At 43.8% G+C, this 15,871-nt stretch overlaps 1 protein-coding gene across 6 annotated transcripts in view; it reads left to right on the top strand.

The window, feature by feature from the left end:
• Positions 1-717: 717 nt before the first annotated feature.
• KLF12 (KLF transcription factor 12) overlaps positions 718-15,871 on the top strand; it is a 259,830-nt gene continuing 244,676 nt past the window's right edge. For 2 of the 6 annotated variants that reach the window (XM_071806194.1, XM_065844849.2), the window contains exon 1: positions 720-950. The gene's annotated coding sequence lies outside the window, so the exon portion shown is untranslated. Of the gene's footprint in view, positions 951-983; positions 1,162-4,044; positions 4,068-15,871 lie in introns of those variants that run through there. The other 4 variants (XM_071806201.1, XM_065844857.2, XM_071806190.1 and 1 more) reach the window with 4 other exon arrangements.

Raw genomic sequence — 15,871 nt, 5'->3', positions numbered from 1 at the left:
TTAAAAGCCGTTACAACCCTGTATTTGCAGCTCTTATGTGTGGAAAAAAAAACCACCTTCCCATAAAGGAAGTTCTCAGTTTGCAGAGGCGCGACTCACACTTACATGCAAAAAAAAAAAAAAATCACCTCACATACTTCCCACGAGCTGCAGTGTAAAAAATAATAATAATAAAAAGAATGCTCACGGAGAGGTTTGCAGCGCCCAGCCGCTGCCAGCCCGCCAGGTAACGGCGCGGACGCAGCGCCCGGCCCGGCCAGCGGGGACGAACCGAGGAGAGGAGCGACCGCCGCCCCCTCCGCTCGTCCCTCCGGCAGCGCGGCCCCTCCCGCCCTCCCGCTCAGCCGCGGGGCTCCCCGCAGCGCTCTGTCACTCCGTCTCCCCTTTTCCCGGTGCGCCCCTCAGCACCTCCATGGCCCCGTGTGCGCCCCCGCCCGTACCGCGCCGAGCCTCCCCGGGCGCCCCGTTAACCCGTCCCGGCCCCGCCTGCCCTCAGCGCCCCCCCGTGCCGGGCCTCCCGCTGCCGGCCCCGCCCTGCCCCTCCCCTCGGCGCCCCGCTGCCCTGCCCCCCGCGGCCGGGCGGGCGTGAGCTGGGGCCGCGGCCGGGGCCGGGCGGTGCGGCCGGGCGTTCCCGTCCCCACCCCGCGGGGCGGGGCGGCCGGCGCACCGGGGCGGCCGAGGGGCGGGGGCGCGGCCCCTCCCCTCCCCCCGCCCGGCTGCCGGTGGGGGCGGGGACGCGCCGCATGCCAGCGACGCCACCGGCGCCCGCCGCGGCCGGAGCAGGGGCCGGGAGCTGGGGAGGGGGGACACCGGTTCGGAGCAGGGCCCTTTGTCTGAGCGACCGGTGGGGTGTCACGGCGGCGGCCCCACCGTGAGGCGAGGCGAGGCGAGGCGGCGCCGGGAGCCTCCACCCCCGGCCCACCCTGCCCCTGGCTCATCATGTGACGCGGGTAAGTCGGCGGCGAGCGCCGCGGTTCCCCGGGGCTGCCCCCATTCATTTCCCGGGGACGGCGGCGAGCCCGGGGCCGCCGGTGCTGTGAGTGCGGGTGTGTGGGTGAGTGCGGGTGACACTGCCCCGGGCGGACAGACAGACAGTCAGAGAGCGGGGACCCTGTGTCAGGGGAAGGAAACAGTTTCTCCTGCTCTGCCGCTTCTGCTCAGGTCTGTGCCGATTCCCTTTCTTACCAGAATAAACGCCTACCGTGTATTTTTTTTTTTTTTTGCTGTTGTCCCAATCAGCTTTAAAAAAAAAAAAATCGCTCCTGTACTGAAGTTAAATAATTGTGAAGAAAAACGGGGGTAGGGCGCCCCCCCCCTTCCCCTTCCCTCAGCGCCGCCGGGGCGAGCGGGGGGTTAACGGCGGTTAACGGTGCCCTCCCCGCTCCCTCCTCTCCGTGCCCCCCCATGTGTGTGTGTGTGCTGGGGGCCGCCTCCGCCGCCCGCCCGAACTTTTCCTGCAACTTTCCCGCTGAGGCTTTGTGGGGGGGATGTGGGGGAAGAGGAGGGGGGTGCGGTGAAAAAAAGCAAGGGGGGGGGGAATAAATAAAAAAAGCGATAAGAGAGGAGTGATGAGCTGGGATCGCCCCAGCCCTTTGTGCTGCCGGCCCCGGGCGGCCGCCGTGCCCCTGCGCCTTTTGGGGGGGTGGGAAAAAATTAATACATTTAAAAAAAAAGAATTGTTTTTTTTTTTTTTTTCTTAAATCAGAGTGTAACGCTAATGGGGGAAGAAATCGGAGTGTAACGCCGTAGGGGTAGAAAATAAAAATTGCAGGGTAACGCTGTGCTACCTTCTACAAAAATAATTATCTTCTGTTAAAATAAATACTTGCTCTTCTAGAAGTCGTCTGGCGTTGCTTGGGGAGCGAACCGCTGGTATTTATGCTAAAAGCGTGTGCCCAAAGCGTGCCCTGTGGCGTTGGTGTCATCCCATGGAGCCCACCAAAAGCTTTTTGCTGCTGAAATGAAATTTGGGCTCCTGTCTTCCTGCCCCCAAAATCCTGCACCACCCTAACGGGATTTTGGGGGGAGGTGGATAGGAGCCACAAGACGGGTTATTTTATGTTTTCCCCTGCTGTGTTTTGCAGGGATGTGATGCTTCACTCCAGGCGGTGGGTTTTTTTGGACCTTGGCTCCCGCAAATGGGCTTACGTGAAAAATAGCCGGTTTACGCACTTAGGGAGCAGGTATGGGCAGTTTGGTAGGAGGCACCGAAGAGAAGTTTGCTTGCATCGGGATTTATATTGAGCTTGTAAAATCTAGCTAGCTTTTGGCAGTCCCCCTCCCCCCAGAAAATCAGTAAGTAAACCAATTTATTTATTTTAATTATCCATCATGGAAATAAATGGTATTCTTCTCCCTCCCCCCCTAGCCCCTTTTCTTTTTGCTTTTCCCTTTTTGTATCGTCACGGCAGGTAGATATTCGCGGGCAACTTTGCAAGGCTGCTTTATATAGCGCTGGCGTGCGGGCTCCATTTTCTGCTTTCTGGTTGGTCTACAACTCTGAAATGTACTGGAACAGCAAAGTGGTCTTAGCGTGGGATTAGTAACTGTGCTGAATAGGTCACAGATGGGGCGATAGGAGCATTTTATTAATGACGTAAGGCTGCATGAAACAAGTCTGCCTTTTTTTTTTTTTAATATTCATGCTGGGGGAGGGGGAATATCTTTCTAATGGGATGTAATCAACTTGAAACCGCTGTCTGCAAGCTGGCATGTCACCTATCGTCACAAACCAACCACGCATAGTGAAGGAAACATTGCATATGGATTTTTTTTATTTATTTTTTGTATTTTTCCCATCCCCGTGCTGCCTGAGGCTTTGGCAGCCGGTTGGAGCTGCCGCTGCTGCGCTGCCGGCGGGTGCCCGGGCTGGAGCCTGGTGAGATGACATCACCCCCTTGGCGGCTGGGGAGCAGCACCCAGATTTTCCTTTTTAAAAATGTTTTATTTATTTTTTTCCTTTTATTATTTTCTCCTCTTTTCTGTGTCTAGTACCTGTTTTTGGGGGAGGGGGGCAGGCTGGGGAGCACCTTTTTTTAGGCAAACCTTTTCCTTAGAATACTGGCAGCTTTACAAGGTGGTTTGGGCTCTTTTTGTTTGTTTGTTTTTTGTTATTCCTCTGGTTCATGAAGTAGTCCATAGCATTTAAAGAGGGTTGCAAAAAAATCCTATTTTCTCTTCTGTCCCCCGGCTGTGAGGAAAAAGGCTTCTTGAGGAGGAGATATGCCATGGGGTGTTTGATGAGTGACTGCGTGTGTGCTGGAGGGGCTGGGAAGGAGTTTAGGATGTGGGAGATACTATTTGGTTTCTGCTTCTGATAGCGAGGCAGTATCAGACGTGTAAAGAAGTGGGGGATGGGAAATGAGGCATTTTAAATTTTTTTAACATTTAGCGGTAATATTTCCAGACCTTCCTGTGCTCTCTTGTAGAAAAAAAACCTTTGCTGGAAAGGCCCCTGGGAGCCCAGGAGGACCATGTGTAACAACTTTTAAAAATAAACTTTCGGATTCCAGGACAGGCTAATCGCGGAGCCCTCTGCCAGCTGTTTCTGTCAGGACTAGCCAGACCTGAACGTACGCAAGCAGAGTTTCACTTCAGACCAGAGGAGGCTGAAATGCAGCAGGGCTGAACTGGCTCTTCTTCCCCCAGGAGATGGTTGATTGGGGTCGCCGAAGGGTTTGGGCTGCAAAGCCTCATGGTAGTGACCGTCTTCGTCTTCACCCAGACCAGGATGGTGCCTGACAGTACCCACTGTAATCAAATAGAAATACAGACCATTTTTTTGAGGAAATGGGCGATGCTGCTCCTGGGTGCTTGGGAAGCTCTTTGCCACACCGTGGAGTTGCAGAATGTCCATGTAACTCAGGTTTCAGCTCTAGAAGGGCATCCTGCTGTTTAGATTTTGTATGGTTTCTAAAATAAAGGGAAGATATGTGCCTTTGCCCTTTGCTGGGTGGATGATGCCTGCTTGCACTAGCCTTCCCAAAGTCATAGTGCTGTCGCCTCTGCGCTTGAGGCTGCTGGCTCACCGCCATTCAGGATGGACAACCTCCTCGCTCCTTCCTTCAGTAAGTGCCACTTGCATTGTGTGACAGCTCTTGTCAGTACAGGGTTGGTTTTGACAAGTCTCTGTTCAAATCAAGTAAAATGTGAGACTGGGGATGAGGTGTTTGTATATTAATAAAGTTGGGGAAATAATTTTTTTTTTTTTTACTCAAGTGTTTTTGGTTGTGGCTTTTGATGTCTTGTCTCTGGATTTGTTGAAGGATGATTGTGGTTTGCCTTCCTTGATGCAACTATGAAGTGAAACGAAACACTGATTTTTTTTTTTTAATGGAAATTTCATTTTTAGAAAAGCCGAAATGGATGCAGCACCGAGACTTTGACCTTCTCAGTTCCTGACTAGTGGTTGTTTACTACAGCTGCAGCTGTGCATCTTTGAAAGAGGAGGAGCTGCAAAGACAAGCATGCTCCCTTTCCCTGGCTAAGAAGGAAACATATAATGAGCGTGCTGTTTCAAAGTGAGATGTGAAGGAAAGCATTGAGTGGTCAGGTTATGGCTTTTCTTTTTGTGCAAGGGGTGCTGTATATGTAAGACAAATTTTGAGTTTTATAAGTGCAAATGTGAAAGCATGCAATGACTACCCTTCCTATGCAGTGAAATTTTTTTTTTTTTTAATTAAATGCATACTTACGCTAGAAAAGAGAAACACTTTTGCACTAGAGTACTAAGGACATTCTCAACATTGATTGTCAGTGGAAAAAGCTCCATGCAATGTTACCCTGTGTTCAACAGCTGAACTTTAGACAGTCCTCTTGCTTCAGCTGAATTTTTTTTTGAAAGTTGGTAATAAATAAAAAAAAAAAGGAACAAGAGTTACATTTGAGGATTCATTCAGTGTCAAAATTATTCTTACAGTTTGTAACCAGGCATAGAGTTATGTTGATAAACTTGACTGAGGCTTTGACTAGACTTGATATATGTATGTGGCACTGTTGCGAAAGTGGATAAAATTGGACCAGTGTGAGGACAGCTATGCAGTCTCTTTTGTTTTATACATATGAAAACACCCAACTGTGCTAGTGGTGTTGTGTTTACATTTGGAAGCTCTTTTCTGTGCAGAAGGTCTGCTTCGACTTGGCGCCCTAAAATCTGTGAACTTTCTCATACTTCTGCAAAGTTTGGTGTGACTGGTGGGTCTGAAGTGTTTTTTTCAAGAGTCTGTGCTCTCATGTTTGCTCCCAAGCAAGAACTATAACACAAAAATGATAGGATATTCTTTAATAAGTTTTATTTACTTTTTTGGCAGCAGAGAATTCTTGATACTGGGAGACAGAAGGAAGAGAAAAAATGAACATGGCTTTGCCGGTAAAGTCAGTGTATGTTACACTGTATGTAACACTGAGCTTTTGTGGACTTTTGTTTTTTGAGTTCAGTGTAAAATCTCATGGTATGAATCAGAAAGCATGATTTATACTTTGGCCTAAACCAAAATCAAATTATAATATACAAATATTTTTGCATTTGTTTCTACTGTAGAACGATGTGTCTTGATTTGGAGAAGACAACTTTAAATTATGGTGTGTCTTGGTCCTACAACTATTTCTGTCATTTCCTGCATTTTTGAGAAGGGATGGTGGCATGAACCATCCCAGTGCTTCTCAGCTGAAATATATGGCAAAACTTGGGAGAGTATGTATGAAGTCATGTGAAATGTATTCAGGGACTCTGTGCTTCATAGTGACAATGTTTCTGCATGCATTCCACATCTGTGCACATCAGCTCCTGGGTCAGAGGAACCCCTTCAGCTGCAGGTACAAGGGTAGGACTTGTCTAGGTGTTGGCTTGCTGGTTATCTCTTTTATTTATTTATTATTTTTAAAAGTTCAGTAAAATCAGGAGGATGCAAAAGCTAAGGTATATGATAACTAAAATTCCGTGTGTTAGGGTCAAGGGAGATCCCATGATTAAAGACTATTAAAAGTATGTGTTTGGTGATATTGAATAACATTTGCCAAGGCAGTTGCACACTGTCATTTCCTACCCTCTGAATGCAATCCTAGCAGTGTCTTTTTTCCTTTTTATTTTTTTTTTTTCTAATATAGCCTGGTTTATTTGTTCGTAGATTTACTTATTTTTTATTTTTTCTTGAAAGAAATGCAATCGTGCAATGGTGTTTATCCTTTTGTGGGTCGCTTGTAGTGCTGGTGTTGACAGGCTTTGGAGTTGCAGTGCAGACCAGCACCACTTGAGCTGTGGAATGTCTGGTGAGCGGTTGCAAGCTTTTGTCCTCTCTGTGAACCAGCCTCCAGGACAGGAATGAAACACGCGCTTCGCTCATGGCTGATGTGTTTGCTACATAGCAGAGTAATGATGGGACTCAAAAATCCTGAGCTTTTTGCCTGGCTGTGGGGCGAGTGTGTTCTCGTCATTTAAATGTAGAACAATCAAATGCATGACCTTGGACATCGATGCCACAAAGGGGATAATTAATCAGGTGATCTGTTGTGTCAGGAAACCTGAGTTCTGGTCCCGGTTTTGTTGGATGTTACGGATGACCGCTTTGTTACCCTCTCTGTAAGGTGGTAAGCAGTGACCCTAATTGCTAATTAGTGTGGGGTGTTGTCAGGAGGTCAGAGCTGTGAATATCAGGAGGTTATAAAGGCTAACCCTCATCCTCCCTCTGCCTACCTACATAGTCCAGTGGAGGGCTACAGAGATGATCAGGGGTCTGGAGCATCTTTCTTATGAGGGAAAGCTGAGAGACCTGGGTCTATTCCGCCTGGAGAAGAGAAGAGGGGATCTTATTTATGCTTATAAATATCTCAAGGGTGGGTGTCAGGAGGATGGGACCAGACTCTTTTCAGTGGTGCCTAACAATAGGATGAGGGGCAACAAGCACAAGCTGAGGCACAGGAGGTTTCATCTGAATATGAGGAGAAACTTCTTTATTTTGACTGTTCCAGAGCACTGGAACAGGCTGTCCAGAGAGGCTGTGGAGTCGTCTTCTCTGGAGACATTCAAAACCTGCCTGGACACATTCCTCTGCCCTTGGGTGAACCTGCTTTAGCGGATGGGTTGGACAAGATGATCTCCAGAGGTACCTTCAAACCCCAACCATTCTGTGATTCTCTGCCTTGGCTGAGAAGAGCTTGGCTGGTGGTGGTGTTGCATCTCTTTTCTGGAGCCTTATGTGGGTCCTTGACAATTGGAAGTAAGTTTAGGTCCACTAGAATTGGAGGTGCTACCAGCAAGCTCTGGAAGCCTTTTTGAGCATGGGGGAACTGTAATTCTCAGGTTTTTTGTTCAAGTCTCAACAGGCTGACATCATGGGTAAAGACAATAATCTAACCCCAGCAGTTTCTGTCTTTTTCTGTGGATCCCTGTGGGAGAATCTTTCCAAACAAAACATTCTGAATTAGTTTTTAGCTTTCTTTTCCACAACCAAAATTGTTAAAAGTGACTGCTGTGTTCTCGAAAACTTCCAATTCAAGCTTTGCAGAATCAGTCACTGTGAATTTCAACTGAAATGACTGAAGTTTGTTAAATAGAATAACACAATATTGGAAACTTGCAGAATGATTTTCAAATAATATCTGTGACTGTTGTCATTTATCATGCGTGTTATTAGGTTTTTTTTCCATGGGACCAGCATTTTCAGATGATCTGCTAAATGTGAGGACTTGTTTTACAGCAGATGTGATAACACGTTGTCATCCAAGGTAGCCACTGAGATATTTGAGATTAATGGTGTCAGTTGCCAGTTCTTACTAGGAAAAAAGAGAAAGAAAACTGAAAACTGTTGTGAGCATTATGTAGGAACATCTGACAGAAATCTGAGCAGGACTTGGCTTTAAATAATACAGATTTGTTTGTCTTTATTTTGAGTGTGCAATGCTGGCAGAAAACAGTTTTGACTTAGTCTTCAAGTATGGGTTGGCACTGCTCTGGAAGAGCATCTAAAGAGCTGTGACTGATGACACTTTAAAATCTTTTTAAGTGTTGGACGGTAGTTGGAGCTCTTCCAGTTCCTTTTTCAAAGAATCTTTCAGTTGCAAGAAAATTTGGGTTAAGTGAGAAATGAAAAGATTTCCCTTAAAAAAAAAGGTGGGGAAAAAGTTTCTATAAATCAGTAACACAATGCAACTTGGTTAGATGGAACCAGTGAAAAACTAAGGAAATCTTTTGTATAGACAGTGCCATAGAGAATTTTGAAAGGAAAAAAAGAGCAAGCTGCATTACTTTTTTCCCCATTTGAAAGGGGGAGCATCCAAACTCAGTCTAGTTAGCAGGCTACTATTTCAGAAAGCACTGCCATTTTCATTTTTATTTTCCCTATCTATATTCAGCTAAACGATCATTTTGCTAAAATGTCTCTGATATTTGTCGAAAGAGTATATATCAATAATTACGGACTCTGTTTTGAGAAGGTGATAGATTTGTGATTTTTGGTTGTGATTCTATTTGGATAAAGTTTACGATAGTCACATTGAACAATTAAATATAAACATAGCACAAATTGAAAAATATAATGAGAATTAGGACACTTGTTATTCTTTGCATCCCAGCCAGCATCCAAGATGGATTTATTTTGTGCTTGCCAGAGATGTGCTCTCCTTTATGTTTCATGTATTGCTGGATTTAGGAAGACAATATTTCTTTTTCATTGCAATGCTAAAGAAGTATGTGGGCTGGGCAGGGATGGGAGGCTTGGGTCTGTGCATAGCAGTCGCAGACACTTGTTCAAGTCAGTTCTGGTGGATAGCTTGAATAAAATACGTTCCTTTCCCAAAAAGAGGAGCCTAACTTGTCCTTGCCTCAGAAGTGTGTACTAAAATCATGATACCAAAATCATTCTCGTGGTCAAAAGACTATCAGAAAACCCCTCCGTTGGCTGACGGTAGAGGAAATCTCAGACGTTTAGCTCATGCATGAATGTGTGCATCGTGCTTGTTTAAAGATAGGTGAGAGGACAGCCAATGGTAGGACAAGGGGTAATGGATTCAAACTGGAACACAAGAGGTTCCACTTCAATTTGAGAAGAAACTTCTTCTCATTGAGGGTGACAGAGCACTGGAACAGGCTGCCCAGGGAGGTTGTGGAGTCTCCTTCTCTGGAGACATTCAAAACCTGCCTGGACACATTCCTGTGTAACCTCATCGAGGTGTTCCTGCTCTGGTGGGGGCATTGGACTAGATGATCTTTTGAGGTCATTTCCAATCCCTAACATTCTGTGATTTTGTGTGAGGAGACCTGCCCTGCTGGAGTCCTGGGAGAAGCATTCCTGGCCCTGCAGGATTTGGTGGCGGTGAGGAAAGAATAGCAGTTTTTGGCTTTTGTTATTTGGTGTTTAAGTTACCCCATGTGTTGTGAGAGCAGCCACCCTGAAGCCAGGCTATGGTTTCATATGCTAGGGGCAGCACTGGGAGCGTAGCGGTTTGGTACCCAGGCCTTCTTGTGAGCAAAGAGCATAGCCTGAGATCCATCAGCAGAAAGGAAATGAATTTGTATTTTCAGATCCCTCTCAAATATTATTGAACTTTCACCTGTGTGTGACTTTCATTGACATTTCTTTTTCCTTGTCTTGGGGGGGGAAAAAAAAAAAAAAGAGGAGAAAGTTGCTTCTTGTGATGAATTTTGGCAGCAGTCGATGCTGTATGTTCCCATCTATCAGTTCTCATCCCTGTGTGTGTCTCTGCCTCTTGCCAGGAGCGCTGCCCAGCCCCTCTTTGGCTGAGGGTTTCTCATTTCTCATCTTCTTCCTCTTGCTGTAACCCTTCTGTGGGTAACCCGAATGGAACAGTGTCTCGTCATCAAAAAGCTTCTTTAGTTGTTATTTCCAGCCACGTTTTCTGGATTCTGGATTATTTTAAAGCCACCTTCAGTTTATGAGAAGTATAGCAACTTTAACTTCTCTTCCCTTTCTGCTTTTTCTTCGAAACATTTCTGCTTGTACTGTTGTGCTTTTATATTTTAATATATATATATATTTATAGCATATATATATATTTAAAACTGCTACTTACTCCTCGTGAGGAATATTTTGTTGGTGGTTCAGTGGCAATCCTGAGCAGAGCTGCCCTCCCGAGAGCATGGCTTTCCGTGGCAGTGCCTGCCTGGTTAGAGAATGGGGCAGGTAGGGTGAAGATGCTCCCCTGCGTTTGGCCGTGGGTGTTGAAGTGTCTGTCAGCAGACCCAGAGCCAGGATCAGTCCTGCATCCAGGCTGGCTTCTTGGATATTGCTGTCATATCATAAATAGAAACACGAGGGCAGCATGAAAAGTCTTTTCATATCAGTTAAATATTAGAAGTATGAAAATAGTCAGTGGAAATACTCTCCTTGTGTTACACAATGTTAAAACTAATTCAGCGAACCTGAACATTTTCATCTGTATCAAGGAATCTGTAAAAGTAATTTTTATAGGAGGGAGCAGAAATGAGACACATGCTACGGCAATCATTTGATATGATCTAAAACAGTAATCCCAGTCAGCATTCGTCATTACAGTGTTTTCAGTTTAAATGTTGCATGACCAGACTGCTGTTTTTGTGAAGCTTGAGGACTGGCAAGGGTGTCAAGTACGGGAATTGTGTCCTAAAAACATCTTGACAGTGCTGCAAGTGCCGTAGAAGAAGTGAAGCCACATTAACCGTGTGAGTTGCAAAGACTTTTAAGGATTTCTGCTTGGATGAACAAGTTTGAATTTAGCCACAGGTGCTGAATTCAGTTTGTTCTCCTGAGTTGTGATGTGAACCCTGCCTTTGGAGACTAATCTAGTGCTGTATGTCTGGTAGGAGGCTTCCAGCTTGAAACTGAGCTCTTAGTTTAAAAGCAAAACAGCTTAGGACTCCTAAACCGCTGAACTATCGTCCTTGCTCTTGGTGTCTGATAAGGGCTTTCCTAGCTGTCTGTACATCAATCTCCTGCATAAACATGAAGTCCCATGTTGAGAGGGGGATTTAATTCCTTGTGTCATAGGCTGAAGGACATGTTAGATACCTCCCACCCCATAGACTAGCATGTAAAATACAGTTTAATTCTGCAATGACTTAGTGAAAAGCTTTGACAAGCTTGTGTTCAAGGTCTTAATTGAAAAGTGAAGCTGCATTTGGAGTTCATTGTCATCCTGAAGGATGGTTTCAGATGATGGCTGGTTCTGTTCAAAGTCTTTAGTTGGCGGTGGATGTGTTAGCATTGAAGCAGGTAGCAGATGGAACATACTGTAATGATAAATGAAGTTATACTCACTGAGAGCAGTACTTGGTGAAGTGAGAAGAAATACAAGACCTCAGCATGGGATCAAATGGTAGATTTGTTGACTTGAAGATCAGAAAAGACCATTGTGATCATCTAATGCAACTTAAATTGTGCCATGAGTAGGGTGTCACTTTGCTGTGTGAAACCCTCATGGTCCCTTGGAGCTGGAGCACTTTGTGAATGCATGTTGGTAACGTAAAAAAACTTCATGTGATGAGGAATCCACTGTTGTCTTTGGTAAGCTGTTCCAGTGGTTATAATTACCGTAATCTCTATGCATTATTTGTACTCTGAATTTATCCATATATTTGTGCTTCCAGCCACTTAACCTTGTTATACCTCTGTCTCTTAAGTGAGTAGTCGACCAGTCTCCTGTCAATTCGTTCTCCATCTTCATTTTCAGAGTTTGCATAATTGAACAGTGTTTTAATTTGTGGCTGTTGAAGAGGGTGAATTGATTTAAATCATTTTGACTTTAAAGTGGCTGGCAGGAAAACTTGATTTGAACAATCAGTTTAAATCTTGTTTGGTTTTTACAGTTCTTAGTGATTTTCTGTTCTCAGTGACATTTAATGTGCTGATACACAGCAGACGGAGTAGTATTTCTGCAGAGTATACTCGAATTTTTAGTTCAGAGAATACGTTGTATGCGTACCCATGTATTGAACAAGTTTGTGGAGTTAATGTTTGTTTACAGAGTTTAAATTTTTGCATGATTAATATTACAATATGGCTGATTAAGTTTTGATTATTTATTAGATGTTTTAATTTTACTATTGACTTTGTCAGATATACTTAGAAATTGGAACTAAAACTGTAGAAAACATCATTTAAATTATTTTTATTAATATTTTGGTTTATTTTTAATGTTCCAGGTTACTTTAGAATATTATTTAAAATTATTTGTGTTTAAAACTAAGTTTTATATGAAATAAAGAGAAAATAATATTTGGTTATTAAGAGAAACTGGTAGTTTCTGTTTGAAGTGTATTTGAGAGTTTTAGAACTGGTAGGTATCACCCTTCAGCATTTTGTTTATATTTAAAGATTGGAAGAAAAACCCACAATTACCTAGTTTTTGCTCCCGCTAGATTTTTAGATTTCTGAATGAGCTAGTTATTAGTCTGTGGGGGTTGAATAAGCTGTGAGAAAGACTATATTCTATGATGCACCTGCTTATTGATTTGTTTACTGCATTTCAGTTTTGTTTAATCTATAATTTTTATTGAGTTAGTAGTTTCTTTGAAACTTCAACAGCAAATGAGTACTGCTTGAGCGTTGATGAAAGAAGGAATGTAAATCAATTTCGTAATTTCAAATGTAGTTTTGTTGAATAATTTAAATAAGAGTCAGATGTGTTCACTAGAACATACGTTACAGAAAAGAGTCGTTTCTTTACCAGACAGGTTTTGGAGCACTGTTGGTTAGCCTGCTGCTTCTAGGTGTATTAAACATTGTCAAAAGATAGGAGTAGCCATCTATTCTAATATTGTGAAGCTGCCTATGAAAATATCTTTTTCAAATATTTCGCTTATTCTCAGCTGGTGACACTGACACCCCATTTGTCAGATGCCTTTTCAGACATGCCTATTCAGTGTTTTATATCTAAAGTACAAAATGGGATGCTCGTTGGCCAGAGGTGCCAGCTGAGCGGAGTCGTGCAGGCTCTGTGTTTGGTGTACTCAACTTCTGCTGCACTGCTCAGACCTTCCTGTATTCTGCTCGCTCTGGCTTCCTGTGTTTTTTCCAGAATCATTTCAAGTTCAACAACGCTGTTATTTGGATATCCTGTTCCCTCCCCCCCCACCCCCCCATACATGTTGTTCATTAATCATACCAGTTTTGAAAGAGTAAGAGAGTAAGGATACCAGGTGGTTTAGCTGAGCTCTGCTCAACGTGGGGAAGTTGTGCTCTTTCACAGTGATCTTTTCATTGAAGTCCTACTGGTACTTGAACAGACTGCAGCTCTTCCCTGTAATTATTTCATCCGTTTTGGAGACATTCTTCCATGCTTAGGTATATAGTGCTATTTCCTTGGTCTTCTCAAGGAGAAATAGTTATATGTTCTACATGTTCTGACTGTAAACTGTGATCATAGGTATTTATTTCCTTATTTTGTAGGGAAACCAAACTGAAGATGGACCTTTATCTTTTTTTTTTTTTTTCTCTGCCTTCTCTCTAACTTCTTGAAATAGCAAGTAAAGGCCAAAGCAAGTTTGGTGTGTGTTGTGTTGGTTGTTGTGGGATGTTTTTTGTTTCCCCGCTCCCCTCCAACTTTTTCCTTGTATGGTTTTGTTCAGTGTGCCAACTCCATTTTACTTGTGTTTCTCATGGAGCTAAGTAAAATTATGTAGGATGCGGAGTTATCGAAAGAATGGTACTATTTGAAATGTAATTCCCTTCTTCCTTCTCAAAGAGGGAAAAGGAAGTTTGTTGGTTGTGTCACTCTGTTTTTGCAAGTTGACGTAACTGGTGTGGATCCTGTGAGAAGGATCAGGGTTGGGAACAAGGACCGTTGTGCGGTGTAGCCCGGTGCAGCAAGTCAGAAAAGTGGCAGTCAGACGAAAGGTTTTGTTAATGCTTCAAGTTGCCCGAGATGGATAATAGCTCTATAAATACATCCAGGCATGATGGAGACTCTGCTGAAACAATATTTCCTTATGCTTTTGAAAGAAGCTCAAATGGATGTTGGCTTATCCGTGTTTTTAAAAAAAGAAAGTGAAATACATTGTAAAGCTACTTTTACACACATCTCAGACACCACTGCTGTGAAACTAATTGGTCTGTGGGGAAACATCACCTTTCTAAAATCCAGCTGACTTCTGGTCACTTGCTACAGTCCCAGCATTTGCTCCAATTCCTCCTCCTGACAAAGTCTTTTCCAGTTCACGCTGTTGTCTCCTGTTCTAGGATTCCAGTGGGGTGCTTGAAGTAGGCTTGTGCTTTCTTCCATAGGGCTTACTACTGTTAAAGATCTGTATGTTCCTTATGAACCACCAGTTTATTAAGAAATAGCCCCTCGCAGTCCAGCAGTGGTGTGAACAGCTCTCCGTGGAGCTTTTGAACTTTGTCTTCTGAGTACAGCTCTTTGCACAATAAAGAAGAAATGTGAGCCTAAAGCGCTTGCAGTCATTAGCTTAAAATCTTTTCTGTACAAAGGCTAATAATGATATCATTTTTTACTGAAGTGGAATCTTTAGGTGGTGTTTGTTATTCTCCAGGCAATGGATTAGCCTTTTTATCTCTCTTTTTTTTTTTTTTTTTTTACTTTCGAGTTGTTTAGTTTTGTTTTTTTCTTTTTAATGCAGAGTCAATTTCCATTGCACACAATTCTAAATATAAAAACCAGCCATCCCTTCATTTATATTTTCATGTTATAGATGACATGGCATGTTATATGTCCCTGGAGCCCTGAATTTCTGCTGTAGATTTATTGCAGTGGTTTCTGAAAATGCTGTTGTGAAGCAGTAACCCCTTAGTTTCTGGGTGGGTGCAGCAGACATCTAGAACTTCACATGATGTCTCAGTGCTGGTGTCTTGCGTTACCTTTGGGAAATCTTTTGGTGCCTCACAAGTTGCCATGTGTAAGGTGGCTTCATGTCTTTGTTTGCATCACACTGTCAGGTGCCTTTCGTGTCCTGCTTTTCTGTACCTGGGACCTCTGAGGTTTGAGGTGACCATGACTTCACTTGCAGTCCAGCAGAAAGATCCATTGGGCCTTTAATCTCCTTGTACTGTGGGTGAGGGGCTGCCTTTGGTACATGTCCTTGTGTTTGTTGTGACTCCAGGGTCTTGGGAGAGTTTTTCTGCTCTTTCCCATTGTTTCCCCGTTGTGCTGTTGGACTTCATGTGAGTTGCCCTTCTCTGGGATGAAGGCAGGTTGCAGGGGAGAGAAACTACTAAATTATGGAGTGGGGAGAGGACACAAAGGGTCCAAGAAGACTAAAAATGTGTGTTTCATTAGTAAATAGTGGCAAAAAGAAAGCCCAGTGCTGATCAGTGGTGGCTTAAGAACTTTGTAAACTGTTTACTGCTGAATATACTTTCTGTGTGTCATGGACTTATTGCAGCGGTAGTTATTATCCACTTAAAGGTCTTGTCCATTGCTAATATCTCAGTCATCAGCTCTGGAATGACATTTCTTACACTGGAGACAACTTTGAGATGCTTTGCAAGACAGAAATTGTTTTTCACTGCCCACCACAGAAGTTTACATAGCTAATGTGGTGTCTGGTACATTGTGTAAAGTGATTCTGCTGTCATGGTTTAATTTTTGTTGTTTGAACGATCTTCTCTTGTAATGCCGAAAGAGTCTCCTGAATGCTTCTTCTAGGCTTGTCGAGAAGCTGCAGGTTTATTTTGTGTGGTGTTCTTTAATGTGGATCTTTGTAGGTTGCAGATTCCTGCTGTATTCAGAGAATTTTGTTACAACTGAAGTCCACGGACTTGGATTGATGCCTGTTATGTCAAGAGAGGTTGAGGTACTTTCTTGAAGGGCTGGTGGCTCAGGGTAACAACAGAAACACCAAAGAGCATCCATGCCTTATCCAGCGCTGAATTTCTTCTGAGCGAACAAAATGCAATAGCCTGAGGAACTTTGGATCTGTGGTTTG

The sequence above is a fragment of the Patagioenas fasciata genome, chromosome 1, assembly GCF_037038585.1.
Source record: "Patagioenas fasciata isolate bPatFas1 chromosome 1, bPatFas1.hap1, whole genome shotgun sequence".
Lineage (NCBI taxonomy): Eukaryota > Metazoa > Chordata > Aves > Columbiformes > Columbidae > Patagioenas > Patagioenas fasciata.
Note: the sequence above shows the minus strand (reverse complement) of the source record. Positions and strands in the feature narration are given on the sequence as shown.